Raw genomic sequence first — 13,049 nt, 5'->3', positions numbered from 1 at the left:
TGGAGTAGTGTCTGGGCTTGAGACTGCCTGTTTCTTCCAATATGAAAGAACCAGCGTCTCCTTGAGGCCTAGTACCAAAAGACAGAGGGGAAATAACAAAATATAAAAGGGAAGTAACACTTAACTTGTGAAGGAAATCAGAAGAGGAACACACACCAGCACTTCCAATACCAAACTGAAGCTATCAACTGCATAGCATGATGGGTGAAGCCAGACTAAACAGAGGAGTTGGAATGACCACTAAGCTACCAGCAACAACACTGAAAACAAGTGAAACCAAAGAGGCTGTCAGATCACATCATGTGCAGCCAGTCTCTTAGATCTTCTGACACCTGTCACGTTAAAGACTGTGACAGTAGCACACAAAAAAGGGGTTAAAGGGGTTGTCTCACTTCAGCAATTGGCATTTATCATTAAGAGAAAGTTAATACAAGGCACTTAACTAATGTATTGTTATATTCCATATTGACTCTTTTCCATCACATTATACACAGCACGTACACATGGTTTTGACCACTCTGCAATCCAGCAGCGGTATATGTAAAGGTGTTGGCCTATGCGCACTTCCAGCCTTTCCCTATAGTGTGTAAGCACAGCCACCACTGCTGGATTACACGGTGGTAATAACCACGGATATGTACTGTGTATAATGTAATGGAAAGGAAGCAATATGGACAATCACAATCCATTAGTAAGTGCCTTGTATTAACTGCATGATAAATGCCATTTACTGAAGTGAGACAAACCCTTTAACCCCTTTAAGCATAAATGTCTGGCATGAAATTTACCAATTCTTAACCTCCTCATATTGTACATAATCTACATTATAATTAGAAGGGTTGTCCTACCATAATGACCTATTGCCTATCTACAGGATAGGTGATAAATATCAGATTGCTGGGTTCTGACTGCTGGAACACCCACTGATGATGAAAAAAGGGGTCCTGAGACATTTAATTACATTACCGCTAATCTATGTACTCAAGGGTCTTAAGACCACGTTCCCTTAATCATGGGGGTCCCAGCAGTCAGATCCCTATCCATCAGGCACAAAAAAAAAAAAATAATTAAATAAAAATAAAAAATCTGGCCCAAAATATTTGTCAAACTAAAATAGAAATGCTCATCTGTTAAAGGACATGTGTCCACTTTTCTTTTTTTTCACTCTATCTACAGGATTGGGAATAACTAAGGGAACCATGGGGGTCTGAATGCTGGAGCCCCCACTGATCCCCCTTCTTGATTGAGTGGCAGGTTGAGCATATGCCCTGCCTCTCCATCCATTCTCTATGGGGTCTCTGGAGATGGCAGAGTACAGTGCTGGCTTTTTCCAGTGGTCCCAAAGAGAATAAATGGAGAAGCAGGGCATATGTGTGGCCTGTCACACCATCAAAAAGGGGGAACAGGACCTGTTTCTGGGATCAGTGGGGGTCACAGAATCAGACCCCACTAATCATATTGTTATGCCCTATGGTGTGGAGAAGATAACTTGAATACCTGGTCAACCCCTTTAAACCCTAGACTAGTATCTCTTTACATGGCAGCAGTGATGCCTGTAAATACGGAATATCATCATTACCACCATGTAAACCATACCTGTCAATACTGGAGAATGTGACGCACTGTGCAGAATTTTTCAGTCATAAATCCAACCCCCTTTGCAGGTCATAACCTTTAACAAAGCCCAAGGGCACAAACTGAGGGTCATAACTGAAACAGAAGCATTAGGGTCACCTGAGGAAGGGTAGTAGTGTGGATCCTGGAGCAGGGGTAACTGAAGAAGAGGCAATATTAGCGGTGCATTTAGAGTGGGGGCATCTAGAGCTGAAGCATTTATGGGGATGCACCTAAAGCAGAAGCATTAGGGTCGTCTGAAGCAGGGTAATAGTGGTAATCCTGGAGCAGAGGTATTAGAGGGGCAACTGGAGAAGAGGCAGTATTAGGGGTGCATTTAGAGTGGGGGAATCGGGGGGCATCTGGAGCTGTAGCACTAATGGGGGTGCACCTAAAGCAGAGGCATTGGGGGGACCTAGGGCAGAGTCCCCCCAATGCCACTCTGAACTCTGCAGAGAGCAGCACACATTCATAGATTTGAGTCTGCTATCCCTATTTCCCCCTTACAGTTTCCTACAGCTCACTACTGTCACACACCTGAGAAATCAGCCCAGCACCGCAGAGGAGTCCTTCTCTCCAGCAACCACAGTTTTCTGACAACAGGGAGGGTAGGAGGATGGCCAGACATGTTCTCTCCTCCTTCACTGCCAGCAGCCCGGGAAACTTAGAAGATATTGTGGGGCCTCCTGTACAATTTACACGAGTAGGAGACTGCATCACTGTGCGATACTGCCACATAGTGGTTACAATAATTATCTCTCCTGAGAAACAAGAGAAATAATTACTCCTCTGCATTATCTCCAGGTGCAGGAGACTGGGGGCCTACTGAGGAATTCCCTGCCTCCCCGGTGGGCCAGTCCGAGCCTGGGTGCAGATCATTTCTCTAAACCTAGATGTGACAAATTGTTTCACATTTTATGCCAAAATCTGTAAATAGGGGCCAATCCCTCTAGTTGGTTGACAATTATGGTAATGGTATGAAAAAAAAAAAAAATTAAGTTATTGTAAAGTGTGCCATCACCATGGGGAACTCATGATTCTACCCTTCAGAGCCCCCTAGTTAATAAAACAAGTGGATTAGTCCTTCTGATGTTTTCCCAGACATCAGTAAAGTAAATGAGACTATGCTGCAGTTCAATGCACAATATCTGGTCAACAGTGGCACTGTTCGGGGAGAAATGGGCCTTGCTGCATTGCAGTACTAATGACTCTTTCTTCTAATGATTGAAATTACTTCCAGCAGGCAGACCCCAACGGTAATCGATGGCATGTCCAGGGGTGCAGCTTATACGGAGTGCATAAGTAGCAGTTGCACCTTGACACTAGCACCTGCGGGGGCTGAAAATCTCCTCAGTTACAAATGTAGACACCAATGGATTATGGGAGGAGGGAGGCTGTTAGTGACTTTGGATTGAGGGGTCAGTAGCGTCAAGTTACCTTTGGGTGTATCCAAGCTATGTACCATCATTTGTGGTGCATAAATCTCTTTACTTGATCAAATTGTACAAATATAATTCAGGTGGAAAAAGCTGGTGGACATGAACATGGTCTCCTAAACCCACAAACATCAACCTATGCTTGGGTCAACAATACAAAGGTCCTTCTAACAAGAAGTTGCATTGAAGAAAAGACATATACTGTATTACAGATTTTTCTAGTGCAATTTATGCGTTTAGGAATGCCTTTGGCTACATGAATAGAGGAGCCATGTGACTCAGGCCAATGTCTAATTATGTTGCATAACTATAAATAATAATCCTTTGCCTTCAAGAAAGTGTTAGAATCCGCTCCCAACATTTCATAACGTAGAGCTTGGGAACCTTCCCTGGTTTAATTGAATGTTGCTTTTTATAATCCACAGAGAAGTGAATATAAGGTAATATTCCAGCTGATTCCATATTTCACTTCCCTCCTGAGTAGAAGTTAATGGATGTTCTGCCGCTTAAAATGATTCAACTACCATGCAGCTATGCAAAGAAATTTATAGTTGTGTAAAATGATTGAGCTTACCTCCTAATGCTTCTTATTTTCAATATGTATGGTTTTAGTATGTGTGAGGTTGACAGTGGCGCACACTACCACTTACACTACATGTATAAGGCTACATCACACGACCATAGTGTTTTGCGGTCCGCAAATTGCAGATCTAAAAAAAACACGGAACCCGGCCTGTGTGCGTTCTGAAATTTGCCTACCACACCTGGTCACTACTATGATAGAAAACACCTATTCTTCTCTGCAATTGTGGAGAAGAATAGGACATGCTCCATCTTTTTTGCAGGGCCATGGAACGGAACTAGGGATGCGGACAGCACACAGTGTGCTGTCCATATCTTTTGCGGCCCCGTTGAATGTGTCCGCACCTGTTCTGTCAAATTGCGGAACAGATGCAGACTCATTCATACAGTCATGTGAAAGAGCCCTAACTCTGATCCCGCTCTATCAGCAAGAACATGAGCGGGTATTACTTCCGTAACAATAGATTGCTATTAAAATTAATGTAATAGGAACTTTTAATAGCGATTAGTGATGAGCGGCAGGTCCCATATTGGAATTTCCGATATTTCGCGAATATGTGGTAGAATATTCGTCACATATTCGTGAATATTCGTATTCGAGATTATTTTGGGATTATTTTGCGATTATTTAGCGGAATGCGAAGTGGGTCAAAAACGAATATATAACAGTTTTTTAGTTTTTTTTTAGAATATTCGTCTTTTTTTTCCATCTGAAGTGAACAGTCATTGGCCCACAAGCAATTTAAGCAGGGAGGAATCATGACTTCAGATAGAAAAAATGACGAATATTCTAAAAACTAATATATAGCACTATTTAGAATATAGTGCTATATATTAGTTTTTTAGAATATTCGTCAATGGCGAATATTCTAAAAAACAAATATATAGCACAATAGAATACATAGAAAACATGATTCCTCCCTGCTTCCTGCTTGTGGGCCAATTAGTCATTGGTCCACAAGCAACTTAATCAGGAGGGAATCATGACTTAAGAAGGGAAAAAAATTACGAATATTCTAAAAACAAATATATAGCACTGTATTGGATAGAGTGCTATATATTTGCTATATCGAATATTCATCATTTTCTAACATCTGAAGTCATGATTCCTCCCTGCTTAAGTTGCTTGTGGGCCAATGGCTCATTGGCCCACAAGCAAGAAGCAGGGAGTAATCATGTTTTCAGATGTTAAAAAATGACGAATATTCGATATAGCAAATATATAGCACTGTATTCGAAATATTCGCAAATTCTTGAAGTTGCGATATTCGAGACAAATATTTGCAATTTGAATATTAGCGCTCAACACTTATAGCGATCTATTGTCGTCACAGAAGGAATATCTGCAGGTGTCCCCATTGATACGGCGGGACCAGAATTATACATACGGTGAGTGCAAGCAGTAGTGCACACCGCTGTCAGCCTCACACATACTAAAACCGGCAGTGAAGGAAGCATAAACACAATGGTAGATTGCAGGTTTTTACATCATAAGGTTTTAATGGATGAAATAAAAGTTGTGTTTTATTAATAAAGGGAGTGGACATTTTCCGGTTAATGTTGACCAATGTGTTTGTAAGATGATTAGATGGAACTTACTAATATAGCCTTTGTTCAAATTCTGCCCTCATTCTCTATATTTCATAAGGTATTTCCCCTTGTTTACAAGTCTTTTGTGCTCTCTCCCACAAGTTTTGTCCATAAAATGGCTGCTGATGGAGGGTCATGTGACCAGGCAAGTCCCCTCCATGATGTCTTCTCCATTCAAATACACCACACCTGTCATCTGCGCTTGACTACTTGGGAGTTTAGTGCAGGTCTAATGTGTTTGAATAGAGGAGGCTGAGTGATGTGTCTGGTCACATGACCCTCTATCAGCGGCCATCTTTTGGACAGGACCAGTATGCAGACAGCATAGAAGATTTGCTTAAAAAGGGGACTTATGAAATATAGCAAATGGCACAGAATATCAACAAAGGCTTTATATCCATCTTACATACACATTGGTCACAAGTAGTCAGAAAGTGACCAACCCCTTGAAGTAAAAGAAATGTTCAAAATGTAATTGTAAGCCAATGGCTATGGGCAAAAGATGGCCTTGAAAGGGTTATCCGAAATATAAAACATTAGTTAGATAGCCTTACTATGCCCCCCCTTCCCAAATAACTTTGCAATTTACTTACATTTTGAATTCTGCCCCATTAGCATTCTGTGAATTGCGATCACGTGACCCTCCAGCCGGCTTCACTTCACAACATCCACTATAAAGAGTTGATGGGTCCCAAGATGCACAGCATTGAAGTTGGCAGGAGATCATCAGTGCTGCTTCAACACCCACCTTGCTGGCCCTTCTATTAAAGCCCTATAGCGCTGGCCTCTTCTTAACTTTGGCGCATCCTCCCCCAGTTCTAAATGTAAGACAGCTCCCAAAATGTCTTACATTTAAACCTTTTTCTATGTCTAAACCTGGATTAGAAAATAGTAAATGAGACAGACAGGCCTCCCGGACAGTCTCCTTCTCCGCCCACAATTTTAGACCTGGCGTCAGGATGAAAAAAATCACAGATTGCGGCAAAACTGATCACAACGGCGCAATCTGCGTCTGAAATACTCCTAATATAGGCATATTTCTGTATAATAACTGATCCCCTTTATCTATAATTTATTATAGACGCTATGGGGCACATTTATTAAGAGCAGCATTTTAGACTTAATAAAGCAAAAGTTATGAAGAGGCACCGGCCTCTCCATAACATTGGCGCATCCAGCACCAGTTCAAGCTGTCTTACATTTAGACCTTTTTCTAAGCCTAAAATATTTCTATGCCTGCCGGCCCGTCTTCTCCTGCGTCACACCCACAATTTTAGTCCTGGCATGAGCGGGGAGAAGTCGCAAATAGCTACGCAACTAACCGTTGCGCTGCCATCTGCGCCTGAAATATGCTTAATAGATGACCCCCTATAAGACTTTATCCGGATTTATCTTGGACACTATGTAGCACTGTGGATCTGGTGGCTGCTGTGTGGGTATTAGAATGGTATATGCTAACAGTCATTCGATGCTGTTTTGGATTTCCTTTGTTAGAGAAAACAGCGCTCAGATCCCATTCTCTTTCGTTCTTCAAATCTTTTTCACACTTGTAAAATGCTTCTAAAGTCTGTCAGCTTCAAAGTCACCTGCACAGTGCACACCTTTCCTACCAAGTGACAGCATCACATGGAAGAGGAGCGCAGAGTACAATCCAGTACAGTACACCAGTCTTTATGTCATCAGTCCTGAGGGCATGGGCAAACAGAACAGAACAATGGACAATTATAGCAGGAACAATGTGCGCTTTTACTACTCACTTAAACAAAATTAAAATAGAGCACACGTTTTACAGTTCTGCTTTGTTTACAGGTTATTAATTCATCACATTCACATCTGGCATCTGGTTCATTAAAAGTTCTGTTCCATTTTTTTTGCATGAAAAGCTGCAGAATTTATGTCAATTTTAGACATTTTATTTATTGAAAATAAGAGTCTACGGCTTCCAGTTAAAGAGGTATTCCAGTTGTTAAAAGTTATCTTCTATCTACAGGATATAACTATTAGATCTTTGGGTCTCCTACTTCTGGGACCTCCACCAGTCACGAGAAAGGGTACCTTGTACCCCTCAGAGCCCCAAGAAGTGAATGAAGCAGAAGGTCCAGCGTGAATATGGCTGCTCTATTCATCTCTATGAGAGTTCTGGAGACAGCTACTTCTGGAACACCCAAAGAGATGAATAGAGTGGCTATTCATATGACTGATCTGCCGCTCGGTACGGTTCAGGATACCCATTCTCATTATAGGTAGGGGAAACGGGTACCCATTCTCATTATAGGTAGGGGTCCCAGGGGTAGGACTCTCACCAATCTAATAGTTATTCCCTGTTCTGTAGATAGGGAATACGTTTTAGCAACTGAAATACCCCTTTAACCCCTTCACGCATTATGACGTACAGGTACGTCATTACGTGCCAGGGGATGTATGGAGTAGGCATCTGCAGTGAGCTCGCTCCATACGCGTGATCTGCCGGCTGTATTACACAGCCAGCATCTGGCCGCACTGACAAGAAGCGGCGATCGCGCCGCCCCTGCCATTCAAATCCTCAGGTGCCGCGATCAAGGCTGATTGCGGCACCTGTGAAGTGATGTGTCTGCATTTTCCTTCCAATTGGAGCCCCCACAGTGAAATCGCAGGGCTCCGATTGGTTGCCATGGCAGGCCTGGACGCTGCTGAGGCATAGTGTGAATGGAGTGTGTAAAAATCCTATTCACCGTAATAGATCTCTATTATGGTGAATAGGAGAGGGGATCAATGTACGAAGCCCCTATGGAAGCTAATTGTTGTAAAAAAAAAGTTACAAAGTTAAAAAAGTAAACAAAACAGCAATATATTAAAAGTTTGAATCACCCCCTCTTTCCCAATTTTACATATAAAAATACATAAACAATAAAAAAAATGAACATATCGCCACATCCAAAAATGTCTGAACTATTAAAATATTAGTAAAAAATTATTGTGCGGTGGACGCAGTAACAGAAAAATAAAATGAAAAACACGTGATTTGGCATTTTTTTTGTAATTTTGTCCCCCCAATTTTTTTTATAACGGTGTTCAAAGCGTTGTATATACTGCAAATGGCATCAATGAAAACTACAGTTTGTTACGCAAAAAACAAGCCCTTATAAAGCTCTGTAGACCGCAATAGAAAAAAAGTTATGGCTGTCTATTCTGACAGCTGTCTATTCTGATAGCGATGCAAAGAAAATGTAGATTTTTCTAAAGGTTTTAATTTTTTAAAAAGTTGTAAAAAAAAAAAAATGTTTACGTTTGGTTTTGCCGCATTCATATTGAGCCGCAGAATAAGAATGTCAGGTACTGACTAATACAAGACATGGTAAACTAAATAATGGCATTAAAAAATGCATCTTGTCCCGCAAAAAATAAGCCCTCATATAGCTATGTGAACGGAAAAATAAAAAAGTTATGGCTTTTGGAACATGCAGAGGAAAAATCAAAAATGTAAAAATGAAAATAGGCCTGGTCTTGAAGGAGTTAAGCAAGACTTTTTGTCGAGCTAAAAGTCCAAACAAAGAGGAAATAAAAAAGCCAGGACAAGACACATAATACATGGAGTGACTTAAAAAAATTATATATCTAGAAAAACAAACATTATTTAATTGAGTATTCACATATAAGTTTTTAATATGTGATGAACCTTATTTTGATGGAAGTGTCCCTTCAAGGTATCAGCACACGTTTAATTAGTGTCTGATAAACCTGGAAGATGTTGAAGGAAATGAAGGATCAGGATGCTGGAAATCAACCATTCTTTTGTTTTCAGGGCAGGTAAGCAGCCAACACAATTGTCTGGCAAAAGTTTTATGGCTCTTTTATATGGGCAATAGAACAGGCAATAGTTGGGAATGAATATGTTCATGCTTGAACAATGCCTGCTTATTTGATACATTTAAATGCATCAGTCATCTCTACTGTAGGGGGATGAATGATCATGACTACGGTTATTGTTCCCCATTCAGTTTCACGGTTTGTCAGTGGCACATGCCTGTTTGCCCAGGGCAAAGTTCTGCCAAGATATCATCATTTTTGGCGCTGCATGAAGGATGCAATTCACCTACAAGTGAATGTTTTCTTGCCAATTGTTTCGCTGCACCTGTACCAAGACCATTATCAGGAAAGTATATCACCAGCTTCAAAGAGGTTTTCTGGTCCTCAGGACAAGCCGTCAGTATCTGAATGGAAAGAGTTTGCAGTAGCTCCAGTGTCAGAAGAAAGCGCCAGAACCAAAACTCCATCCATTGTATGGATGGAACTGGTTACTGCAATGCTGCTCCCATTGAAGTGAACGGGAGCAGTGCTGCAATAATCAGCTCCTATGTATTGCGGTGCTATGTACTTCTGGCACTGGAGCTACTTCAGAACAGCTGATCAGCAGGGGGGGATCCCCAGTGATCGAATATTAATAACCAATTCTGACGATAGGCCATCAATGTAAAACCCTGGAAACTCCTTTAAGATCTGACCTCAGTAATTAACCATCTGGTCTTAAAAAATTCAGTTCCCTATACGTAGTGATGGTACTAAAATGATACATTAGCTACAAGTGAAGCGTAGGTCTTGAAGTCTTCTGCCATCCATTTCACAAAAATTTCAGAGATGCGATCTTAATGCTTTGATCCCACCAAGTGCCTTTTTCAGACATGTCTATGTCAGAATTAATGTTGAGCGAATCTAAGTTAATGAAGTGGAATTGGATCCGAATTTGAGGAAGAAAATCGATTTGCCTCGAATCTTAATTTCTTGGCGCTTTGTGGTAATGAATACATTTTTCCTGAAATGGCAGAAAAAAAAAAAAAAAACATTCTCAACTCATCCGTTTGTCATGCAGAGGCCGTCACAGCCTTCTTGATTGGCATGTGACATCACCACATCATCACACTGGGCGGGGCTCGGTGACGTCATTGATGCATGAAGCGTGATGATGCAGTGACATCATCACGTCAGCGCGTGTGAGAATTGACACGTTTTTTCTTCAATCACATAGCAGGACAAGTTACTTCACAACTCTGAGCTAAAGAGATGATTCATCCTTCTCTCTACTTGTCAGAGATTAGGATCCCGAATACAGATGATAAGATCTTTAGCTGAATCTCTGTAGGAACGGAGTTCATCAGCAGACGTGGCTAATAAGCACTTTTAAACTAATAAACACTATATAGATAGTGGCGATCAGCTCAAATGGTGAGTTCAGATATAGTTCAAACAATAGTCTTTTTATTTTGTCCAAAACGGATTCAACAAATACTCGCTTACTTCAGCATGTAAACATACAAAAACACAGTCCATGTGAAGTGGTCGGACTCACAGTCTTCTGTAGTTCCTGGTTTCCACCACCAGCCTGAGGGGGGAGAGACATGGCAATAGCCGGCTCTCTGCTGACGCAACTCCACACAGCTGTACTCCCAGTGTATCACACGTTCAGACTAGGAACCACACCCCCAGCTCTCCTGGGCTTCCTGGCCCATATAGGCCAGCCAAAACCTATACGTGTGAGGTAAAGTAGTCATCCCACCCTACTTTTTGACTACTCCAATAAAACCCAGCCCGGATCAGCTGCAGCCAGCAGCTAAACTACTTCTAACAAGTGTCAATAACCTAGGGTTACAGACAAGACGTTACAGGTAAATTTCACGGTCGTCTACTATGGCACCTTGTGCATTCTAACATTATATATATATACTCTGTCTAACATCGATACACCGTCAGCAGTGCGTGCAGACAGTGTCCATGCGATCTCTAGGTCCGGAGCACTTGCTAACTATATAGCCGCAGTGAAGTGCCCCATAATATGCAACATTTTTAAGCCACAGTTATGGCTAAAACTCTTTAATAAATGTCTCTCATTGTGTTTAAAAAATAAATCTTCGATATCTAGAAGAAATTAATTTCAATGTGTCTTCAGGATATGGTATGGACTACAGTATTAGCTCATTTAAGGCTGTTTTACACTTCTAGGGGTGTTCCACCTTCAGATGACTCCATAAGCTTATCCATGCTGCTGGCATTTTTTACTAAGTACGGTACTTTGCTTTATCTTTCTAGCTCGTGTTTATAGATATCTGTCATACCTGTAAATCATTGGACAGCGTACACCCGAGCTTATTTTCATTGCATTTTGTCTTAAGGCAACAATAAACAAATAGCTGAACCTTATATTTTAGCTCGATACTCTATGGTCATGAAGGCTAGAAGAAAAACCTAAAAGGAAAATGTCTAACATCGTAATGTAATTAGCAAATTATATTTTGTTGAAATCAATTTTTACATAATTACTAGTTTTTTTAAGTTTTTTCCCAATATATATATATATATATATATATATATATAAAATTAATTCTGAAATATTGCCAATATCACTGGTAAAAGTCCAGCAAACACACAGTTATAATTACAAACTTTATTTTCTCCATGTTAAAATCTATAGGTCAGTGTAGTCGCTTACACATTTCGAGAAATACATAAGTGAGATTGCTGATAAATCCAGTATACTGATCACTTTTCAGCAGTCATTTTATTATCATCACAGGCAAGAGTACAATGAAAGGTAACACCTATATATACAGTATAACATGGGATCCACCATCGACAAGTGTATAACAATCCACAATATAAATGTCATTGTCACTTATTATGCAGAAATAGTGTATGGATAGCTAGCAGGGGTGGTGGTGGTTGGGAATCCTGGGTCTTTTTTACTTTTTGGTGGTGTTTTTATGAGAATTTGCATAGAATTACTTATGCTATCCATTCCTGTAAAGACCAGCACTGTGCAAACTGCTTAGACGTTTTTTACTTAAGACTTAAACAAACAGACTGACTTTCAAAATAAATACTCTGGTTATTCCAGTTATTCTCAAAGAGGTACTTGATACCTTACTAAGAACCGGTTGGTTGAGATTGACCTTTCTACAGCAATCACTTATTATAACACTGAATGGGAATTATTAGCAGCAAGAAAACATGGGATTATCTTCAGATAATCTGTGTAGACCAGAGCAAAACCACACAAAATATTTCAATATGTTGTACTAAACAGCAAATGGTAAAGCTGACTCTGCCTCATGGGCATTTCACATAATGAAAGGTCTTTGGTTAATCACTATATTGTCCTTTTGTAAGGTTAGTTTGTGTTCTGGATAATTCTGTTCAGTTCTTTGTATCCTCTTTCTGTATATAAATCTAGAGGAGACATATCATTCTCTATATCATTTTATCAATATTTTATATACATTATATAATTTATATAAATATAAATAACATTTGTGACGACTCGTGGTAGCACACGCATTGCAAAGCAGCAGCAGGGAATGGGGAGAGGGTGGAGGCTAGATAAAAAACATACAGTCAGGTCCATAAATATTGGGACATTGACACAATTCTAAATTTGGTTCTATACACCACCACAATGGATTTGAAATGAAACAAACAAGATGCGCTTTAACTGCAGACTGTCAGCTTTAATTTGAGGGTATTTAAATCCAAATCAAGTAAACCGTGTTGGAATTACAACAGTTTGCATATGTGCCTCCCGCTTGTTAAGGGACCAAAAGTAATGGGACAATTGACTTCTCAGCTGTTCCATGGCCAGGTGTCTGTTATTCCCTCATTATCCCAATTACAATGAGCAGATAAAAGGCCCAGAGTTCATTTCAAGTGTGCTATTTGCATTTGCAATCTGTTGCTGTCAACTCTCAAGATGAGATCCAAAGAGCTGTCACTATCAGTGAAGCAAGCCATCATTAGGCTGAAAAAACAAAACAAACCCATTAGAGAGATAGAAAAAAACATTAGGCGTAGCAAAAACAACTG

Source organism: Bufo gargarizans, chromosome 3 (assembly GCF_014858855.1).
Source record: "Bufo gargarizans isolate SCDJY-AF-19 chromosome 3, ASM1485885v1, whole genome shotgun sequence".
Lineage (NCBI taxonomy): Eukaryota > Metazoa > Chordata > Amphibia > Anura > Bufonidae > Bufo > Bufo gargarizans.
Note: the sequence above shows the minus strand (reverse complement) of the source record.